General features: G+C 36.9%; 1 long non-coding RNA gene across 1 annotated transcript in view; it reads right to left on the bottom strand.

Annotated features, from left to right (window-relative positions):
* LOC108400265 (uncharacterized) overlaps window positions 1-24,077 on the bottom strand; it is a 1,191,208-nt gene that overhangs the window by 71,478 nt on the left and 1,095,653 nt on the right. The window contains exon 13 of the long non-coding RNA XR_012130102.1: window positions 20,927-20,987. This is a non-coding gene — a long non-coding RNA (uncharacterized lncRNA). The remainder of the gene's footprint in view (window positions 1-20,926; window positions 20,988-24,077) is intronic.

Genomic DNA, 24,077 nt, shown 5'->3' on the forward strand with positions numbered 1-24,077 from the left:
TTACAAAGAGAAAAAGTCACAGCATCATTTTTGTGGTGCATTCCTTCCAAAGATGCACAGTCTGAATCTAACCATGGGAGAAAACTAAAAAAAAAAATCCAGTTGGAATATTTTTATTAAATAATATAAATAAGAAAAATAATATTTTATAAAATATTATAAAATCATAATAATTTGATAAAATAATATGGAAAATGCCAAGATCATGAAAGTCAAAGTGAGACTGAGTAACAGTTCCAGAGTGAAGGATATTAAAAGGACAAGACAAGTAAATGTATTGTGTAGTTCTTCTAATATAAAAGAATTATTAAGATAATTGGCAAAACAGGAATGGGATATGAGGATGAGATGGGAGTAGCATGTCCATGTCAACATGAGTGACATGGTCATGTTGTGATTATCTACTGGAAGAATGCCCTTGTTTGCAGGAACACCCACTGCAGTATCTGAGAGTGAATGGGCACCTGATCAACAAGTTACCCTACAATGGGTCTGGGAAACAGTTCTTTGTAATTATTTGCATCTTTTATGTAAGTCAGAGAGTATTTTAAGATAAACATCCTTAAAAAAAGTACCTCTTATCACAACCTTGTTCCTGGTTCATTATCGGGTTTGAAGAATTGGGCCCAATTATTTTAGGAGAAAACACATCAGCATTCTGAGTTCATTGTCTTCTTTTTTCCCCTTGAGCTGTGACTCAGCTTTCAAATGTTATTTTATCATGTAAAACAACATCCTTAGGAGAAGTTTTCCCCATACCTTAATACCAGTTAATATTGTCCAAGTCAAATTATTACTAGCTAGTTAAGATACTTCAAAAAGGCTTGCAAAGGGCATACGACATTTTACTCTCAGGTTTTCCCCTATTAAATTACGAAGGAAAGCTTTCTGTCAGGTTCTATACTTCATATAATTTTAAGAAGTCCTTCCATGTTAATCTTCAGCCTAATCCTTTAAGGGACTTTTTATATCTCAGAATTCTTGAACTGCAGCTAATTACTGTCAGTCATCTATTTGGTGCTGAACCTGAGCAAGAACTTGTTAATATCTATGCACCTTGACCTGTTTGTTTCTTTGTATTTTAATTCATAGCAGTGATGAATTCTGAAATAAACATTATTTGAAAATCTTCCATGAGTGCAAGTTCCATGGAAGAACATTGCAAGTTGCAAAGACAAATGTACTTAAATTAGTGAAATTCCCTAGAAAGATGATAACTTGAAGTCATTTTGGTTGTTTTTGCTCATCATACCTTCTGAACATATCTATCTGAATATGAAATGGCTTGCTTTCTTTAGATCATAGTATGTAACATCATGCTTCATTTTACGTAGATGAATGAATTTGGTTAACTTGTGTGTATAAATTGTGTTCGCTTTTTTGGTCAACATGATACAGAATTGTTATTATAAAAATTAACAAAAGTATTTCCAAAGTATTTGTGGGAGTAAGCATACCTGTATGCTCCGATTTGCGATGAAACACATGTAGAGCAAGTCCTACTCATTCACAGAATATTAATAACATATATGTATTAAATATTCTGGCTTAGTTAAAAATATTTAGATTATTAGTTGTATATTGTGAAATGTTAAAACGTTTCCCTATTTATTACATATTTTTTGACTACTGATTGTGTATGAGACAGAATATGACCAGACAATATGTATTTTTAATGCTTATTGAGAATATTTTACCCAGTGTACAGGCCAAAAATGTATGTTCATTTTACCTGTTCATTAAAAAATTAATTAAAATATAAATTAGTTTGGTTAAATAGATAAATCTGTGATATTTTCATTATTTTCATAGGCAAAGATCAGTGACATTAATAATTGGTTAAAATTTGTGGAGTAATTGGCTGGTATGAACTGTCCCTCTTTTTCTTGCTTTATCCTAAAAGTCTGAGATGCTAGGTGCTTTGGAGAGCAGTGCCCTCTTACTTACATTCTTAGTTGTTTTAGTTTTGAGGAATATAAGAAAATATTGATCTAGAAATGGGTCATTGCTTTATTTGAGTGGAATTTAAATTTGTATGTGTTGTGTTGTACCTTCCCCACCATCTGTCTTCCATATTTTGGTAAGAAAATTTGTTTCTGTTTTCCAATTCCTTTCCCGTATTCCCATCCACAGTTGGTTTTGAAATAGCAACCACGGTTGCCAGTAGCACAGGATATATGGAGATTTTGAGACTTGATCAGCAGAGTTTACTCCTACCTACACCAGGGAACATAAAGTTCCAGAAACTTAGGTCAGGGAAAGGAAGACTGGGCTACCTTGTAAGATGAAGTCACATGCACAGTGTCTATGTCACTATAGGAGTTTGGTGGTACACAGCAAATGAAAAATCTGTCCTTTTATCAAGGGTGAGCAGTGATGGATGTTAAATTTTCAACATAATTCAAATTGCTGTTAACATTCTCACAACTGAAAAAAAAATCTCATAAACTCTTTCTTTTACTCAACACTGCCAGGCACTTTGCAGGGGAATGAGGATATAATGGTGTCCGAGTCAAATGTGGTCCCTGCCCTCATGGGACTTACAGTCTGTTCATGGAAACAAAGAGTAAATATGTGAAAACAAAGCAATCAGGCAGTATACATTGTGATTGTGCTATGATCACAGAAATGAAGAGAAAAATAAAGGTAGCTGTAACCCTGAAGAAATAACAGAGAGAATAACTTAAGAACAGGCTGTGGGGGCATGACACTGAGTGTGGGGAGTGTCCCCTTGACCTGCAGTTAAGCATGTGCTCCGGACCTGGTAGGGAGGACCAGGTTCCAGGTCAGGGAACAGAAGTTACAAGCGAGAGAGGGGGCATGTGGCAGTGAAGACAAGCTTTGTTCTCTTTGTATTTTGATGGAGTACAAGAGCTTTTGATAAAGTGGTTCTTACTCTACCTGAACATTTAAAAATGTACAAATGCCTTCTGTTACTTGCAACTCCCCTTTCCATGCCCCTAGAATATGTACCAAGTTCCTTACCATGGGTTTCTGGGCTTTGGATCCGGTCCCTAACTGTTTCTTTCTTTAACCATCTCTTGTGTCTCTCTCTTACTTGCTACTATACTTCAGAACAATAGGCATCATATAGTCCCCATGCTCTTTCCTGCGGCAGGTTCCTTCCACCTGCTCTGTCTCCAGTCTGAAACCTATTCTGCCCTTTCTTCACATGGCTGTTTTCTCCTTTAGGTTTCAGTTAAATATCACAAACTCTGAGATGCCTTTCTGAATCTTGCTGTGCAAAATAAGACCTCCCCTGCCCTTCACAGCTTCATTTTCTATCGTAGCCTCTTGTTTATTTATTTCATAATACCTTTTATAAGTTGTAATTATTCTCTTTATTTTTTCTGTTTACTAATTTTTTGTTCATTAATCTAATTCAATGGGATATAAAGTTGTGAAGTCAGGGTTGTTCTGGTTCACCAGGCAGAGTTTGTCACATAGATTTACACCAGCTGTCACAATATAAGGTAAATGAATGAAAAGAGCCAAATGATGCTCTGATCAGGAATGCCACTCATGAGGCACAAGTGCCCTGGCACTATCATGTCAGTAAGCTCATAATACAAAGTAAATCTCATATACATAAAGAACTTAGCTTATCAAAATCAAATATGTAATTTATTTTATAGCAGAAAGAACATTACCAAGTCCCATTTTGACAAGTTTGAGATAGCTCACCAATATTTTCACCTGAGCAAGAGCTCACCTATATGGTGCATTTGTCCGACTGTAGTTTTACAAAACTTGCAAAAATATGTTCATTTGCCTGGAATCATTCTGTTTAGTGGGGATAAGTGAATTTGATAACAAGAAAATATGGCAGCAATTGTCAGTGAGTGTAAGACTTGTTCAGAGGAGCAGAGGTAGGCACGTCCCCAGCAGCACACAGGTGTCTGAACCCACAGGACAGCGTGGTCACTGTCATCAAATTCATCCTCAACATCTCAACATTTCCACAGTGAGGTCTAATCAATACACATTGTTTCTGTCATGGTAGGTTTTTGCTCTTTCTGTGCAGTGTCATTGAAAATGTTTCAGGTTGCATTTTTTTCCTTACAAATACATGGCAGCCTTTATTAGATTCTCTCATATAAGGTTAGCTCCCATCAAGGATTCTACTGTTAACTTTGCCCTCCCTTTGAACTGCATCTGAAATACGCTCTCTGAAATATATTGATATTCCTCGTTGGTTGGTTTCTGAAGGAAACATAGAAAATGTCTGTGTTGGGGGGAGGGAATGACTTGTGAAAATTTCATGGTCAGTATAAAGAGAGCCAGATATTCAAAAATCACATTTTTACTTCCAGATTTGGACTCCATAGTTCATTATTATGAATAATCATAATAATAATTTAGCCCTCTATAAGACAATTCTTTCATTTTAATATAATTATCATTTTGTCTTCTATGTTCTTCTATTAATAATTTTTTAAATGCTATCCATTTCATAACCAATATCAACTGTGGCCTGTTAAAACAACAATGTCAACTTTATGTGAGATTTATTTATGTGTGCTGATAGCAATGAAACAGTAGGAGTTCCATAGATGGATGAGTGGAAGGAAAATTGTTGATAGATTTACATAGCTTTTATGAGATTAATTGTAATGATCTCTGCTTTATATTTTACCTACGTGAGAGATGCTTCTGGAACAGTTAAACAGTTGTGTTACAGACTTCTTTGAACCCATGCCTTTAATATTTTCCTTGTATGTTAAATCATTATACCAAACGTGTATATTATGAATGAACATACCTACCTACATGGTGGTTTTCAAAATTTAGTCAGGACCTGCCAGTAAAATTGCACATAATCGGCTCCAAACTGCAGCATCAGATGGAGTGGTTGGAGGGTCAGGCTTTTGAAAATAAGAACCCTGGATGATTCTGAGGCCAGTGACTCATGTTCCACTCTAAGAAATCCTGCTGTAGGTATTATTTTTGGAAGCAAGGAAAGGGATTCCAAATTTTTTGATGATACAATATGGGGTTACAGGAAGTTTGAAAAGCTGCTTGTCAGGGAACTCTGATTCCAATTGGTTTACATACCCTTCCTTCTCATAAGTCTGTAGGATAAAAGTAAAATTGCAGCTTCCTGTATATTGTCAAGACCGTAGCTGCCAGTTGGCTTTGGAGAGTTAATCAAAGAGCCTGACTTAGAGGAGCTAAGCTCTAAAAAGATTATGAAAGCCTCTCATATATAATATGAAAGAGTTCATTTTCCCAAATATCATTAAAAAAATTATATGCATACTGAAATTAAAATAGCATCTTAAAGATATTCTGATTGCAAAAATTCAAATTTTGAATAAATTCATCAAGGGAGAAATGTTTGCTTTTTATCTCTGTTTCTGTCTGTGTCCAGTACCCCAGTTTTGCAGGAGACTTAAGGCCTGCTGACTCTGCCTACAGATTTATCTTGCCCTCTCCTGATCGGCCATCCCACATGTACTGATGCTCCGCCTATTCATTCACTAAATAAGAAAGTTGTGGCGGATGCATTAGTGTCCCAAAAGGTGACAGAACAGGGGAAAGTGGGAGGGTATGCCTCTGGGATGGGACCTGAGGCCAGTCCGGGGACCCACCCTTCCTATTTATCCCTGCTATCTTAGGGTAAAACAATGAAAGTGAAGAACAGTCGTCCATATTATTACTATTTTCTTTTTCTTTTCCTCTGAGAAATTTCAGTTCACTTTTTCAGTATCAGAAAGCAATTGGGAAAGAGAAAAGTGAAAACTGGGGAAACAAAAGGCCCCCAGGAAAGGAATGTTGTATAAAACTGCTTCAGTTACATCTGACGGCCTTCTGGAACAAAGAGAAAGCATAACCCAGTTCTCTCTTCGGATATAGTTCACTATTTGTCTTATGCTTACATTTCAATAAGAACATTATTTTGTTCTTTAAATGCAAAGGTATATATTCACTATTCCTTTAGAATTTTTGAGTCTAAACAAAGTGTTAAATGAGTTGTTGAAACTATAAAAGAGCACAGGCGTTTCAATTCTCATTTAAAATTCACCCCATTAAAGGATATAGAGTCTTCTTTTCTACATTCACTGCAACAGAAAGGACAGAAGTGAACTATTTCATTTGTCTGGCACTACTGTATTGGCTAGGATGTTGGGGTTTTAAAGAAAAGGAAGTAATAGACTTTTAGCTGAATTCTTACTGCTAGGGGATGGACCAATAGAGTGTTTTCTCTTTCCTTTTAGGCACAGAAAACTGGGATTTAATGCATTATAAGCCATTTCATCATCATGCCCAAGAAATAACAAGCATTCATATACTTCGTTCATTCCTTACTATAATATGTCAGAGAGTCGGATGAAATTAAAGGAAAGAAAAGACTCTGAGATGAAGAGGGCACCAGGAAGTTAATATTCCAGGAGAAATAGAAAGAGACAATCGTAAATAGGATCAGAGTTTCTCTGTTTTGTCCTTTTCTCATAGGAAGGAACCTGCTACAGAAATGAGATTGGTACTTTAGTGGGATCCTCAACAGGCTCTGAAAGGATAAATGGAGCAGTAGATGCTAACGCTACACTACGTCAATCTAAATCCAGGGTATTAGCGGGAAAATGGAAAAAAATCTTCCAGATGGACAAGAAGTTGGAGTTGGACTCTGATGTAAACACTTGGCTTAAAAGGGAGAAACAGGCCTGTGTCTCTTTCTCAGTCACCTCAAGAATGATGCCTGACCAATGTACAATGTTTCCCCTTCTCCTTTCTGCTCCCCAAAAGGAGAGTGTTCATTTCTGTTGCAACCACACCAGAAATAGTCTAGTTCATCCCATATGCCATTTCTCCCAGTCAAGGTGTTGGTAGTTTTAAATAGCAAACTTTTAAAGAAATCATGAAGGATGCTCCAAAAGCAGTTTCCTCCTTTCAATGTACAAGCCTCACCTCTGTTTTTTATGGATCATCATTGTTTAGCTGGAAAAATATAGTGGTTAAAACCTCAGGTTCTTCAGCAAGAAAGATGGATTGTCAGAGCTGTTTATGATGATGTGAATAGCATCCTGGCTTACTGTACTCTTGGCTCCAGGTGGGCTGTTCGGTGCATTGCATTGCTCAAACTTCAGTGAGGCTAGCACGGACAGGCCTGTGACCCCGTCACAGTGGAAGATTCCAGGAGGCTTTTCCTGGGACTGCTGGGCCAGAGACAGGCTTTTCCTCTTCCTGTTGGTCTAGGTTGAGCCTGGCTATCAGGCTGGATCTGCTGGGGACATTCTTACAACACAACAGGAGAGGCTGTTTGGGAATGGAGCCCACACAGAGACATCTGGGTAGGGATGAAGAGAGGGACACTGTATGTGGATGACAATGTGTGAGTTGTTTGTTAAGTTCCTTCTGGAGCTAGCCCTTGTCCTGCTCTTGGTTGTTTTAGTTATAGGAACTCATAAATGCCCTTTTCCTTAAACTGACTGTCTGGGTTCTCTGTCATTTACTAATGAAACCTAATCCACACAATTGGGTTCTAATCCCAGTTCAGTCACTTTCTTCTTGGTCACTTTGGACAAGTAATTTATCTTCTCTTGATATTGCTCTTATCACGTGACAAAAAGCCATTCTAAAATGACCTACCTGATAGGCTTTTTCTGAAGATTACGTGAAGTTTTGCTTGTCAAATGCTTGGCTATATAGTATATGATCAATAGACAATAGCTATTATTACCAGGCAGAAATAAATTGTGCCACAACCCTAATATCTAGGACAAAAAATATCTCCAGAGAATTTTAAAATCTGAGTGTCCTTGTTTTGTCAGTGTTGCACAATTTCTTACAATGCCGAAGTGTCATTCTAGTTCACTCTTTCTCTTTCCTTACATTTGATGGGAAGACTTGAATCTCTTAGGCTCAAATGACAATTTCATAACTTCTCAGCTCATTCCAACTTGATGTGATGCTGAACTTGAAATATGTGCACTAATAGAGAGGATCTTGAGAAACCATGAGCTTTTTCAAGATAATAGAATTAAAGGTTAACCAATAAGGAAATGATGATAGAAAATATCAAAATTCACTGATTAGGGTATATCCAGAAAAGATAAATGTCATTCTTGGTCTCTCTCATCAGAGGAGCTAAAAAAATAAAGGAGCATTAGTACTGGAGGTGTTTTCCACTGAAGAGCTGTTTGTTCCACCCCCTTTTCTTTGACTATTCTCTCTCAGCTCTTATCTTTATGCAGATGACTCCCAGGTGTACTTCCCAAGGCCCAATCACACATGGCCCAATGTCACATCTCCAGGTCTCCTCCAAATCTTTGCTAGTTCTTTCCTATTTATTTTTGTACAGAAACTTGATTGCCAATCCTGTAGATTCTATATCTCACATTCATTGCTTTCTTTCAATTCTCTATGTCAGTGTCCTGGATTAGGTTCTGATTGCTTTGCCATAAATTTGCAACTTTGTGGACTTATATATATAAAATATACTTGCACCTTTCCTTGTATGCTGCCATTATCTTTCTTATTTACTGCCTTCCTTTCCTCCTTTTTTCTTTTTTTGTCTTTTTCCTTTCTTTTCCTCTTTTAGTTTACTACTTTCAGAGCTGTGTTTCCAATAATTTCCACCATATTATCCCTCTTCCAATGGTACACATTACCTTTGGAAGTGGCCCCCCAAATTTGGATCTCATGTCGTAGGGAAATAAAAACATATTAGGGATCTCATAACAGTGCTGCCAGTTTTTATCTTGCCAAGTAAGAACATTAGAACCTCCTACCAAACTGACATCTACTCTTACATTCGCTTCATTAAAGCAATTGCATTTGATTCTACATATAGGAGAGACATAATCCCACAATAAAGGAAAATACCTTTGAATTGAATGTATTTGGTTTCATAAAAAACACTCACAAGTTGTCTTTATTTTTCTTACCTATCCCCAGTCCAGTGAAAACAGATTCTAACTGGCACTGGCCAGTGACCAGCTTTTGGGAACCACTGGTGTACAGAATAAAGTGAAAAATCTCAGTATATAGCACTTGAGCCTAATCCATCTGGCCTAAAGGAAACTTTGGTTTCTGTAGGCAAAATGTAATTCTTTAATGTTTCACTAATGCCTTTTTCTTTTTGTTATCATTAATCTACAATTAGATGAAGAACATTATGTTTACTAGGCTCTCCCCTACCCCAAGCCCCCCCACAAACCCCATTACAGTCACTGTCCATCAGCATAGTAAGATGTTGTAGAATCACTACTTGTCTTCTGTGTTGCAAAGCCCTCCCCTTTCCCACACCTCCCACATTATACATGCTAATCATAATACCCCCTTTCTTCTTCCCTGCCCTTATCCCTCCTTACCCTCCCATTCTCCCCAGTCTCTTTTCCTTTGGTAAATGTTAGTCCATTCTTGGGTTCTGTGATTCTGCTTCTGTTTTGTTCCTTCAGTTTTTCCTTTGTTCTTATACTCCACAGATGAGTGAAATCATTTGGTATTTCTCTTTCTCTGCTTGGCTTATTTCACTGAGCATAATACCCTCTAGCTCCATCCATGTTGTTACAAATTGTAGGATCTGTTTTCTTCTTATGGCTGAATAATATTCCATTGTGTAAATGTACCACCTCTTCTTTATCCATTCATCTACCGATGGACACTTAGGTTGCTTCCATTTCTTGGCTATTGTAAATAGTGCTGCGATAAACATAGGGGTGCATCTGTCTTTTCCAAACTGGAGTGCTGCATCCTTAGGGCAAATTCCTAGAAGTGGAATTCCTGGGTCAAATGGTAAATCTATTTTGAGCATTTTGAGGAACCTCCATATTGCTTTCCACAATGGTTGAACTAATTTACATTCCCACCAGCAGTGTAGGAGGGGTTCCTCTTTCTCCACAACCTCACCAACATTTGTTGTTGTTTGTCTTTTGGATGGTAGCCATTCTTACTGGTGTGAGGTGATATCACATTGTGGTTTTAATTTGCATTTCTCTGACAACTAGCAATGTGGAGCATCTTTTCATGTGTCTGTTGGCCATCTGAATTTCTTCTTTGGAGAACTGTCTGTTCAGCTCCTCTGCCCATTTTTTAATTGGATTATTTGCTTTTTGTTTGTTGAGGTGCATGAGCTCTTCATATATTTTAGAAGTCAATCCTTTATCGGATCTGTCATTTACAAATATATTCTCCCATACTGTAGGGTACCTTTTTGTTCTATTGATGGTGTCCTTTGCTGTACAGAAGCTTTTCAGCTTGATATAGTCCCACTTGTTCATTTTTGCTTTTGTTTTCCTTGCCCAGGAAGATATGCTCATGAAGAAGTCACTAATGTTTATGTCCAAGAGATTTTTTCCTATGTTTTTTCTAAGAGTTTTATGGTTTCATGACTTACATTCAGGTCTTTTATCCATTTTGAATTTACTTTTGTGTATGGGGTTAGACAGTGATCCAGTTTCATTCTCTTACATGTAGCTGTCCAGTTTTGCCAGCACCATCTGTTGAAGAGACTGTCATTTCCCCATTGTAGGTCCATGGCTCCTTTATCTAATATTAATGGACCATATATGTTTGGGTTAATGTCTGGAGTCTCTAATCTGTTCCACTGGTCTGTGGCTCTGTTCTTGTGCCAGTACCAAATTGTCTTGATTACTATGGCTTTGTAGTAGAGCTTGAAGTTGGGGAGCAAGATCCCGCCACTTTATTCTTCTTTCTCAGGATTGCTTTGGCTATTCGGGGTCTTTGGTGTTTCCATATGAATTTTTGAACTATTTGTTCAAGTTCATTGAAGAATGTTGTTGGTAATTTGATAGGGATTGCATCAAATCTGTATATTGCTTTGGGCAGGATGGCCATTTTGACAATATTAATTCTTCCTAGCCAAGAGCATGGGATGAGTTTCCATTTGTTAGTGTCCTCTTTAATTTCTCTTGAGGGTGTCTTATAGTTTTCAGGGTATAGATCTTTCACTTCTTTGGTTAGGTTTATTCCTAGGTATTTTATTCTTTTTGATACAATTGTGAATGGAATTTTTTTCCTGATTTCTCTTTCTATTGGCTCATTGTTAGTGTATAGGAAAGCCACAGATTTCTGTGTGTTGATTTTGTATCCTGCAACTTTGCTGTATTCTGTTATCAGTTCTAGTAGTTTTGGAGTAGAGTCTTTAGGGTTTTTTATGTACAATATCATGTCATCTGCATATAGTAACAGTTTAACTTCTTCTTTACCAATCTGGATTCCTTGTATTTCTTTGTTTTGCCTAATTGCCATGGCTAGGACCTCCAGTACTATGTTTAATAACAGTGGGGAGAGTGGGCATCCCTGTCTTGTTCCCAATCTCAGAGGAAAAGCTTTCAGCTTCTCGCTGTTCAGTATGATGTTGGCTGTGGGTTTATCATATATGGCCTTTATTATGTTGAGGTACTTGCCCTCTATACCCATTTTGCTGAGAGTTTTTATCATGAATGGATCTTGAATTTTGTTGAATGCCTTTTTAGCATCTATGGAGATGATCATGTGGTTTTTGTCTTTCTTTTTGTTGATGTGGTGGATGATGTTGATGGATTTTCGAATGTTGTACCATCCTTGCATTCCTGGGATGAATCCCACTTGGTCGTGGTATATAATCCTTTTGATATATTTTTGAATTCAGTTTGCTAATATTTTATTGAGTAGTTTTGCATCTGTGTTCATCAGGGATATTGATCTGTAATTTTCTTTTTTGGTGGGGTCTTTGCCTGGTTTTGGTATTAGGGTGATGTTGGCTTCATAGAATGAGTTTGGGAGTATTCCCTCCTCTTCTATTTTTTGGAAAACTTTAAGGAGTATGGGTATTATATCTTCTCTGTATGTCTGATAAAGTTCTGAGGTAAATCCATCTGGCCCAGGGGTTTTTCTCTTGGGTAGTTTTTTGATTACTGCTTCAATTTCTTTGCTGGTAATTGGTTTGTTTAGATTTTGTGTTTCTTCTTTGGTCAGTTTTGGAAGGTTGTATTTTTCTAGGAAGTTGTCCATTTCTTCTAGGTTTTCCAGCTTCTTACATATAGGTTTTCATAGTAGTCTCTAATAATTATTTGTATTTATGTGGGGTCCATCATGATGTTTTGTTTCTCATTTCTGATTCTGTTGATGTTTGTTGATTCTCTTTTTCTCTTAATAAGTCTGGCTAGAGGCTTATCTATTTTGTTTATTTTCTCAAAGAACCAGCTCTTGGTTTCATTGATTTTTTCTATTGTTTTATTCTTCTCAATTTTGTTTATTTCTTCTCTGATCCTTATTATGTCCTTCCTTCTGCTGACTTTAGGCCTCATTTGTTCTTCTTTTTCCAATTTTGGTAATTGTGACATTAGACTATTCTTTTGGGTTTGTTCTTCCTTCTTTAAATATGTTTGGATTGCTATATACTTTCTTCTTAAGACTGCTTTTGCTGCGTCCCACAGAAGTTGGGACTTTGTGTTGTTGTTGTCATTTATTTCCATATATTGCTGGATCTCCATTTTAATTTGGTTGTTGATCCATTGACTATTTAGAAATGTATTGTTAAGCCTCCATGTGTTTGTGAGCCTTTTTGCTTTCTTGGTACAATTTATTTCTAGTTTTATACCTTTGTGGTCTGAAAAGTTGGTTGGTAGGATTTCAATCTTTTTGAATTTACTGAGGCTCTTTTTGTGGCCTAGTATGCAGTCTATTCTGGAGAATGTTCCATGTGCACTTGAGAATAATGTGTATCCTGTTGCTTTTGGGTGTAGAGTTCTATAGATGTCTATTAGGTCCATCTGTTCTAGTGTGTTGTTCAGTGCCTCTGTGTCCTTACTTATTTTCTGTCTGGTGGATCTGTCCTTTGGAGTGAATGGTGTGTTGAAGTCTCCGAAAATGAATGCATTGCAGTCTATTTCCTCCTTTAGTTCTGTTAGTATTTGTTTCACATATGCTGGTGCTTCTGTGTTGGGTACATATATGTTTATAATGGTTATATCCTCTTGTTGGACTGAGCCCTTTATCATTATGTAATGTCCTTCTTTATCTCTTCTTACTTTCTTTGTTTTGAAGTGTATTTTGTCTGATACTAGTACTGCAACACCTGCTTTGTTTTCCCTATTGTTTGCATGAAATATCTTTTTCCATCCCTTGACTTTTAGTCTGTGCATGTCTTTAGGTTTGAGGTGACTCTCTTGTAAGCAGCATATAGATGGGTCTTGTTTTTTTATCCATTCAGTGACTCTATGTCTTTTGACTGGTGCATTCAGTCCATTTACATTTAGGGTGATTATCGATAGGTATGTACTTATTGCCATTTCAGGCTTTAGATTCGTGGTTACTAAAGGTTCAAGGTTACTTTCCTTACTATCTAAGAGTCTAACAACTCACTTAGTATGCTGTTACAAACACAATCTAAAGGTTCTTTTCTATTTCTCCTCCTTTTTCTTCTTCCTTTATTCTTTATTTATTAGTTATCAAATTCTGTACTTTTTGTCTATCCCTTGATTGACTTTGGTGATAGTCAATTTAATTTTGCACTTGTCTTGCAATCAACTGCTCCACCCTCTCTACCTTGATTTTACTACCTCTGGTGACAGCTATCCAACCCTAGGAACACTTCCATCTATAGCAGTCCCTCCAAAATAGACTGCAGAGATGGTTTGTGGGAGGTAAACTCTCAGGTTTTGCTTATCTGGAAATTGTTTAATCCCTCCTTCAAATTTAAATGATAATCTTGCCAGATAAAGTAATCTTGGTTCCAGGTCCTTCTACTTCATGGCATTTAATACATCATGCCACTCCCTTCTGTCCTGTAAGGTTTCTGCTAAGAAGTCTGATGTTAGTCTGATGGGCTTTCCTTTGTATGTGATCTTATTTCTGCCTCTGGCTGCTTTTAATAGTCTGTCCTTATCCTTGATCTTTCTCATTTTAATTACTATGTGTCTTGCTGTTGTCTTCCTTGGGTCTCATGTGTTGGGGGATCTGTGGATCTCCATGGCCTGACAGACTATGTCCTTCCCCAGACTGGAGAAGTTTTCAGCAACTACCTCCTCAAAGACACTTTCTGTCCCTTTCTCTCTCTCTCTTCTTCTAGTATCCCTATAATGCAAATATTGTTCCGCTTGGATTGGTCACACAGTTCTCTCAATATTTTTTCATTTTTAGAGATCCTTTTTTCTCTGTGCCTCAGCTTCTTTGTATTCCTGTTCTCTAGTTTCTATTTCATTTACTGTGTCCTCCACCGTATTCAACCTGCCTTTAATACCCTCCATTGTGTTCTTTAATGATTGGATCTCTGACCTGAATTCATTCCTGAGTTCTTGGATGTCTTTCCGTACCTCCATTAGGATGTTGATGATTTTTATTTTAAACTCCCTTTCAGGAAGAGTCATGAGGTCCATATCATTTAAATCTTTCTTGGGAGTTGTATTAACAATTTTACTCTGGACAGGGTTCCTTTGGCATTTCATGTTTGTATATGGTGCCCTCTAGTGTCCGGAAGCTCTAATGTGGAGCTGCTGAGTCCCTGAAGCAATGTCGGAGGTTGCAGGGGTGCGGTACTGGTGCCTGGGGGTAGGAAAGGGCTCTTCCCCACCTCCTGGCTTCTGTGTCTGTCTCCACTGTCTGCACCAGTGGGCCGGTCACACAGGTATAAGTTTTTGTCCCAGAGCAGCCGGATATGGATCCCTGCTTTCCACAAGCAGCCAGAATCCCAGTGTTCCCAGGAACTCTGCCTGTATTAACTTTCCAACCCAGTAGTCATGCGAGTCTCATGAAAGCACCATGAAATGTAGGTTTGTGCTCCCAGCGCAGATCTCCAGAGCTAGGTATTCAGCAGTCCCAAGCCTTCCACTCCCTCCCTGCTCCATTTGTCTTCCTCCCACCAGTGAGCTGGGGTGGGGGAGGGGCTTGGGTCCCATGGAGTCACCGATCTGGTACGTTACCCCATTCTCTGAGGTCTGCTCTTTTCTCCAGGTGTATGCAATCTGATTCCATCTTCTTTCCTGTTGCTCTCTCAGGATTAGTTGCACCAATTAAATTTTCTAATTGTATCCAGTTTTAGGAGGAAGTCTCTGTCTCTCTTCTCATGCCACCATCTTTTTTTCATTAATGCTTTTTGAAAAATCCATCTTCCACTTGTCAATTCTCTATTGTCTGCATTGGAAGCTTCTTGCTTACTTCCCATTCCTTCCCCTTCCTTTCCTTACAGAGAACTGGCTCACATACTGTCTTTCTCACCCTAATGGTAACTCTCTCACTCATAATTCATTTCTCCTTTTGTTCTGGGCTCCATTATAGCAGGAACTTTTATACCTTTCATATACTACTTGCTGTGTGTTATAGTAATATGCTTATGCACAGTTTTCTCTAAGGCAGGGACTACTAAGTCTTATATCCATTAATATACTGCATAGTAAGTATCTATGGAATTTAGGAATATCATTTTTATGGGAAATGTTTTTTTTTAAGAAAATAAAAGTAATATAATTCATAGTGTCTCATTCAATGTCAATGGTTTAGTGAGAAATAACATTCATGTCCAAAGGAAAAAAGATGCTCTGGGTACAAAGCTGAGGAAGCCAGCTACCTGATCCCAAGGAGTCAGCAGAAGGGAGTGGGAAGAAGGGCCCTGATCTTCCCAAAAGAATGGCAAATTTGGAATTTTTCTGGTTGGCGCTGGATGATGTGAGCTCATGGTCAGGGAGGAAGTCCTAACAGGGAGGCAGGTGGCCTGGTCTACCTTAACTGACTTGCAGGCTGACAAACTTATGCAGTCCTGTTGCCGATCAGGAGAGATGCCAAGGTAAGCATAGAAAGTTGGCAAGACAAATAAAGGTCAAGCCAAATAGCTTTGAATTAAATCAGAATAAAGCACAAAAACCTTTTCTTGCAATTCATTTGATTCCAATATATTAATCTCAAAGGGAAAAATGGTTTGTCAGTCTGACTTGGAAAGGATTAGCAGTCTAGAGGCATGTGAATGACTGGCCCCTGCCCCCAACCTGATATTCCTTAACTCTGCTCTGGTTCCCAGGGACCATAGTCAGATAAGAAGTAGGGAGAAAGGAAAAAAGAAAAAGTGAACTCAAAAGAAATAAATTCAGAGCTAAGCCCATTTTCCCTTTGGCACAAAATAAATTGTTATCTTTTGTAATTTTCATTAAATTGGAAGTTTGGTAGACTAGTAGAAAGGTCTATCGATCTATCATCTGTATTTCACTATCTATTTAATTATGTACTTGATAAATGACTTGTACCGTCAGGCAACTTGTCATCCCTCACACTGATATTCTATGAGAGCAGGAAGCTGCTACTAGTTCATCCAGACAAAATGTTTCTCTTGAAATACTCTAATTTGGCACTTGCTAATAGATATTACAGATGCCTAAGAGGTCCTAAAGTAGTTGCATAGATGCATAGAGGTGTCTCTGCCTGACCAACCTGGTGAAAGAACAAATCTGAGAAAATCCATAGCATTTATCTTGATTCACCACTGCGGGAGCCGAAGGCTTTGTAACAGCAATGTCACAGGCTGTGATTTCAAATACTGTGGTGTGCTTCATTGTGCTGGTGAAAAATATCAACGGTGAACATCCTAATGAGTTGAGCAGGATCTGAACCATGTCAGACAATCGAAATTCTAATAGCACATATTTTTATGGAGGCCTCAGAGCTTTGTTTCTAGATATCTATCTTCCTGTCTGTTGAATCAAGAACTGTATATACTACACATGCTTACTGCTAGCCCCTTGTTTTTTCCATATAAATCATTCAATGATTAGGCTTTCTTAAAAAAGAAGTACAAACTACATTTCTGGAAAATGCTACAACTGATAATTTCTTATCTCCATCATTTGGAATTTGCTAATCTCTAAATGCATAAGTATACATGTGCCTAGATTATAACATGATTTGATTAATGCATTTTTTTCTATGAAGAATCTCAGTTCTTAAATCCTTTTGTCCATATGAAGTCTGCAGTACTTGTAATATTGTAGGTTTTTTTAAGGAGAAATTTTTGTAGTTGAGAGACATTATCTATATGTAAACATTTTAATGAACTTGGAGTAATTTTCTTTTGGAAATACACTATCACCTGTTGTTAAGGACTGACTGTATCTCCCCATCCATGACTGCTCCATGATTACCCAATTCATATGTTAGAGCCCTAACTTCCAGTGTCACTATATTGGGAGATGGGGTCTCTAAGGAAATAAAGTAACATGAGATCATAAAGGTGGGGTCCTGACCAGATAGGATAGGACTCAATAAAATTAGCATCTTTATAAGAAGAGACAGCAGAGAGTTCCCTCTTTGCAGGTGCACAGAAAAGAGGTTACATGAGCGGACAGCAAGATGGCAGCCGCCGGCAGGTGAGGAGAAGAGGCCTCAGAATGAAACTTTGATCTTGGACTTTCTGTTGTTTAAACTACTCAGTCTATGCTATTTTGTTACGGTTCCCCAAGAAGACTTATAATATACTTGCAAACTTGCATGAAATGTGAGAAAATAATATGAAATTTAGGGACAAGGGTGTCTGTGGCATATGATCAATCAAGGTCCCAGGAATTACAGTAAGTCAGAATAGCCTTCCTGTTATCCTTGATTTGTTACCTCACCAGATTTTAATTCCTTCATTTGCAAAATTGAACAGGAATAGATTCTACTTGATGAGATTGATACAATACGAGTTAATAAAGGTATGGCAGGCCTTAGGTGCTCAGGTTATATTAGCTATTATTACTATAATTATAGTCTTAAAATAGGCAAAACATAGTGTCAACTTCATGTAATGTAAATGAACAAATGTGTTTATGATCTTTTATACAGTAAAACCACAAATGCTATATATGCTAAATAAACGATGTTATTCAAACAAAAACTGGTTTCTCTTTTTCTTTTGTAATTTTATCAGTGGCAGAAATACTTCATATTTCTGACAACTTTTACATATTTTATATACATATACACTATAGTGTACTGAAATGATTCTTTCAGTGTAGGTCATATAGTGTATGAAATGCTTAATAATAATATGTTCCTTACTCTGATGAATAATTACACGTCCTAATAACAGGGTATTCACAAACTCATTGAAAATAACTCCTGGACAGTAGCACAGAAGCCACACAATAAGTTTGTAAAAGTTGAAGCATGTGGAGAACACCTGTGCTCCAATCAAAGCCTTTGGAGCAGTGGTACCACATTGAAGAGCAATGGGATGAGACCAAGGAGGAAGGGTTCTTTGTGAGGATGATGGGTATCAATCTCAATGCAACCCACAAGCCAGCATGGGTACCAGGTGTGATACACATTAAGACTGTAGTGTGACCAGTTTAGGCATTTGACGAAACTGAAATTCTATCTACCTGAAAATTCAATTTTTTAAATTTCACAACTTGTCAAAACTCTATTTACTGTTAGAATTAAGAAGTGCAAACACCAGTGAAAGAAAAAGAACAGAATGTCCATCTTTTCCATTCTCCCAATCACAAAATGTGTGGTTAATGGTTACTCTAACACCGCAAAAAAGAGCCTTTGTTATCGGTCAGTGGCACAATTTATGTGTGCCGTGGACTCGTGGAAACATTTCTACAAAATTTTATTAGAAAATTCCTTTTCCTAAGAAACAAATTAATTAAGAAAGGACCAGATAAATCAGTTGCTATCCTTGAGATCAGGAAATACTGCAGTGAATGGCCTCGTTACGTGAGGGCCTGGGCACAGCCTGAAGACTAATAATGAATTACTTAGTCTCTTCCACTCTGGAGACATGTGCTTTGATTAGTGCCTGGGGCTGTTGGGAAGGGACTCACAGTTAATGGCTTCTCTTTCTCTAGCCTTCCTAGAGGCAAGAAATTCTGGTCAGTATTTCTCAGAAACTGAAGTATACCTACTCCAATTATCACAGCTACTTTTGACACCAAGAAATTTAGAGGAAAAGCTAATTTAACCTTCAAGGATTTCAAGGTACTTTTTAAACTACTTAATGTAGATCTAGATAGCACAGTGATTGACAAAGTATTATCTGCATCACCATAGGAACCAGAAGTGTTTTACATGGTCCTGAAAGGATCTGATGTTTTTCAGAAGACAAGCCCCACTGACACCACCTGCTGTTAAGAATTCAGTTCTTTGGTGTCTGATCTCCAGCAGTCCTCGATCTTTCATATTTAAAATTTGTTTCTCTTGTGAGAGGAAGAAAGGTCCACTTATGTTGTTCAGTGGCTGCCCTGTTTATCTCAGCCTTACAAATGACAATTGAGGTGAATGTCTATCCCACTGGGTTTCCGCTGTGACTCCAGTTCACGACCCTTTGAATATCGACAGGCAGCTAAAATGTTGCCCATGAGCCAGGGACACTTAGGATTAGATAGAGCTGGCACTACCACAGGAGGTTAGAATTGAAAAGCAAAGCCCTGCTATAAACATGAATGCTTACTTTACACTGAACTCTGGGCAGTTAAAACTTGTTCAATATTCAAAACCTTTTTGTCAGCCTTGAAGGTAGAACTTTGAGGATAGAAAGCCAAAGGGTCTACACTTCCTGAAGGCCATGATTTAGGATTCCAAAATGTCTATTTCCTTTCCTGCTCTACTTCCCACAACGAAATTTGCTGGATCAGTTATGCTGTCCTGTGAATTCAAAGAATCTTGTTAAAAAGGCAAATATTTTTCCTTACAGTGAGTAAGTAAATGTAACTAATCTTAGCAAGTAGTTCATAATTCCTTTGGTGCTAAATACCATGTACTGTAAAGCTCTTTCTTGTGTTTGGAGGGAGAGGTTAACATTGTTGTTCAGGCATTTTCTTTTTTAGTGAGGTAAGGCAATGAAATTCTCAACTGAAGTTTGATGAGGCTAACTAGGTAGTGTGCAGCCATTCTGTAGTCTAACCTGGGCTTTCTTGACTCGCTAACACTATTAATTCGTTAATCAGCCTGATTTGGTGAACAGTGTGGGCAAACATCCCCTTGATGTGGTAAGTGATGCTGAGGTCAGAATATTCAGACTATTTTGTTCAGTGACACCAGTCTCTGTCTTTTGTTTTCCCTTTTGTTCTGAAAAATTCTAAGCCTTTGGAAATGTTGAAAGAATACCATAATGAACATCCACGTGCTCTTCACCTAAATTCACAAGTTATTAATATTTTGTAACATTTGTGTGCTCTTATGGATTATCTGTCTAGCTACGTGAACATACATATCCTCTCCAGTTCCCTTTTTTGCCTTGAGGCATTTGAAAGTAAGCTGTAACATCATGTCACTCCCCCTCTATATAGTGCATTAGCATTTATCACCTAAGAATAAGGACATTTTCCTTATTACTACAATGCCATTTTTACTCGCAAGAATTTAAAAAGTGGTGTGATCTGCACCTATCTAATAATATCTAATATAGAGTGTATATTAAAATTTTTCAATTCCTTTCAAATGTCTTTCAGAGCCTTTTCTTTTAAAATACAATCAAAGTTCATTTTTTACGTTTAGTTGTGATATATTTTCCTTAATCTTGAACCTCTGTTTTGTCTTTCATGACAGGAACATTTTGAAGAGTCTTCAGTTGTCTTTGAATGTCTTACAGATTGGATTTTACTGACCGCTTCCTTATGATTAGATTCTTGAAATTTCTTTGTAAAGAATACTACGTAGGTGGTGTTCTATACTTCCACTTTATCACCTTTGGAGGCATATTAAACTGAACTTAATCACTTGGTGAAGGTTGTTTATGAAAGATGTCTCTTTAATAAAGGCATTGTTTCTCCTTTGTAAATTAGTAAGTAACCTATGAGGTGATTCTTTGTTATCATGTAAATAATGTGAATATCCTGTTTCCCAATAACTTTCACTCATTGATTTTAGCATCAATGGCTTCATCAAGAATGGATACTCAAATCATGATGAGGATGGAGATACAAATATATTAAAATGAAAAACTCATTCTCCTACTAACATGTGAGGTTGAATAAATGAAGACTTAGAAGAAGAAAATATATTCCCTTACCTGTCTAGCTTTAACATTTCTCCAGAATCACATTATATCCATTTCTCACCAGGCACTGACTCTGCAAAAATTACATAGGTTGATCAGATAAAGGGGACAATTTTATAAATATAAATTTATTTTATAGTTTCAAATTTATAGTATTTGCTCATTATTAATTTAATTTGTGAGTTACATGAGTGTTTTAATGAACATAGTTTCTTGATATTGGGGTCTCTAGATAATATTTGCAATCATATCAATCTCAACATGTAACTTATAGTTGAATATTTTTTGATTATTCAGTAAGAAAAAATACTGATTTAGATAACTAATTGTAAAAGATAGCGGTTTACTGTTAAATCTCAATATACTTTTAATAAACTGGAAGTTTGAAAGGGATTGAAATTTTTTATTTTGAGTTGTGTGGAATAACAATAGTTCAGAAACAGTTTTCATTCCTTTATTTCATTTATCAATAAATACAAGATTTATTAATAAATCTAAAATGACTAGAGCTAATTATCATACAATATTATTGATGTGTTCTTGATTTACTTGTTGAAAAACTGACATAAGCAGACATACTTAAGCCTTGCCTGGCAGGGTGTTAAATACTGAACTGAATGTGAGAGTAATTAATGTCTATATGTGATTCCACTCTTTCTGGATGGCTCTTTTCCAATGAAACTCAAGATTATAGAAATTGTCCTCCACACCACCTTCTTATAGAACTCTAATAACGAAGTGGGCTAGAGAAGGTAGAAGATTCTTTTAACAAATTTACTTAGGCAGATTGAAATAGCCCCCATTTCTTAAATGTAATTACTTTGTCCATATTTCTTTCTACTGTTATGTTCATGATGATTCCATTTATTTGAAATATCCAGAACAAGTAAATCCATAGGAACACAAACTACATTAGTGGTTTCTAGGGGCTTGGTAGGGGGAGGGAATGGGAATGGGGAATGACTGCTAATGGGTATAGGGTTTCTTTTGGGGGTGATGAAAATGTTCTAGAATTAGATGGTTGCACATTGTGAATACACTTAAAAATTACTGAGCTGTACATCTTAAAAAGTGAATTTTATAGCATTTGAATCATACATATTTCTTAATATATATTACACTACAGTATTTCTTTGTATGTGTCTGCTCCCAAGAATTGTTATGCCACAAAGGTGAGATCTAGACTAATTCCTAATGCATAGTAGGTGTTCAATAAAAGTTTATTGGTTAAAGAATGAGGATGAGATGAGAACAAAGTACTGCTTTTGTTCTTAGTCACTATTTAGACACTGAATTGCCCCAAATGCAGAAAGTACATAGATATATCATTTAATTAGTTAAGTCCAATAAAGTCCCTTGCAAAGTGCCTGGCACACAGTAAGCACTCTATAAATAAATCCTAGCTGTTGTTAATAATAAAAACAATCTGCCTCCATATAGTCAAGAAGCTTGAGCACCCAGCACTGGACACTAGCAACAGTTAAAGTTGCAAATGGGTAACAACTGGGGTGCCAACACCAGGGATGGGGACAGACTCTCACTAGTCTGGCTCTGTCCACTTAGGAACTAGTGTGGAGTGCCTCGGGCCGCCCTTTTCATCTGCAGATATTTATTGAAAATTGTAGCTCAGCCCTGTCAGTCTAAATTACATTAGGAGAATTAGGAGAAGCTCTGCAAGGAGAATACAGGATTTGGCAATTTGATTTCAGGAAGACTCGAAAGGTCAGAGATGGAAGGCCAAGGTGGAAAAAAAGGGTTTTGAGCTTCTGCAGCAAGAAACAAATATCAGAGCAGAAGTGACAGTTATAGAAATTTAGGAGTAATGTCTTTAGTAAGAATCATTAACCTTGATAGAATTTTGTCTATATGAGGAGGTGGGAGATACAGTGAATTGTCTAAAATGAATGCTGTTAGTTTTGTTATTCTCTTACGATTTCTAGTTAAAATTTATTTTTGGCTGATCAAAATGATTTTTTTCTTCCTTACTAAAACAAAATGTTACTTTAATTTCCCCTTATTGTTTCTTATTATTTTTGCCAAATTTTATCCAAAGCTGCTTTTAAAAGCAGTGTGAAAATTGTCATGCTTTAAACAAAATGTTTCTTCCTTGTACACAATTGGCAATTATGTAAGAAGTTAATGAAATAAATACATTTATAAGAGGTTTTCTAGAAAACATTTTAACACATAGTCATTGCTCTACAACTAGTTATCATGTCATGTTTTGTTGGTTGTTTGCAGATGAAAGGTTTTTTTTTTAGCCAAGTACAGTTCTAAATAAGTAGACATATAAACCTGAAATATAGCCATGTGTTCTTGTTTATTACAGAATACTAAATGCTTTTTATTTATTATAATGGGTTATTATAATGGTTTTGGCATTTGACTCTGGATGAATTACTTAATATCGTTGAGCTGCAGTTTCCTATGAAGTCTGTAAAGTGAAAATAGTAGTACTCTGTTTACAAGGATTTTGTGAGGATTAAATAAGAAAATGAAATTAAGCACTAAGCATAAGACTTGGCATGTAATTAATGTTTAGTAAGTAGTTTTCTAAAAAAATCATTTAAGTGTGTGAATGCAACAGACAGTCCAGCAGGCATTGTTTTCCTTATAGATTATGTTTACATGACTGTCTAGGAAGATAGTAAACATCTGTAGCTTTGTTACCATTTTCCTGATTTATTTATGCACGTGGATTTTGTCAACTATTTTCAACTAATCAGATGCAGGCCATGGCCATGTACGCAGCACAGATGGTTTCGTCGGTCCATCAACAGAGCCTGTATCCAGCATTGCCAGGAACCAGGAACACAAGTTACAGGCAAAGAAATCTGAGCTTTTGAGTTCAATGACTCCTGCAGTGCCTCTAAACTCCTATGTGCCTTAGCTCTGATCCTAAAAAAGGTGGTCTTTTTGAATATATATTTTTTAGAGCGTCAGAACCAAGACTGCTTGACTCATTAGGAAATATTTTGAGCCTACGACAGGAAGGAAAGGAAGTGGGAAAGGTTGAAAAAGTTAAAAAACACAACCTGATGTCTACTTCACTGCTCATTTTTAATATTAGAATATTAAATAAAAATAAAGGTAAAAAGAATAAAAATTTTTTGCAATAGACTTTCTACACAAGTATTACATGCCCACTGTAGACAAATCAGAA

Source organism: Manis javanica, chromosome 1, assembly GCF_040802235.1.
Source record: "Manis javanica isolate MJ-LG chromosome 1, MJ_LKY, whole genome shotgun sequence".
Classification (NCBI taxonomy): Eukaryota; Metazoa; Chordata; class Mammalia; order Pholidota; family Manidae; genus Manis; species Manis javanica.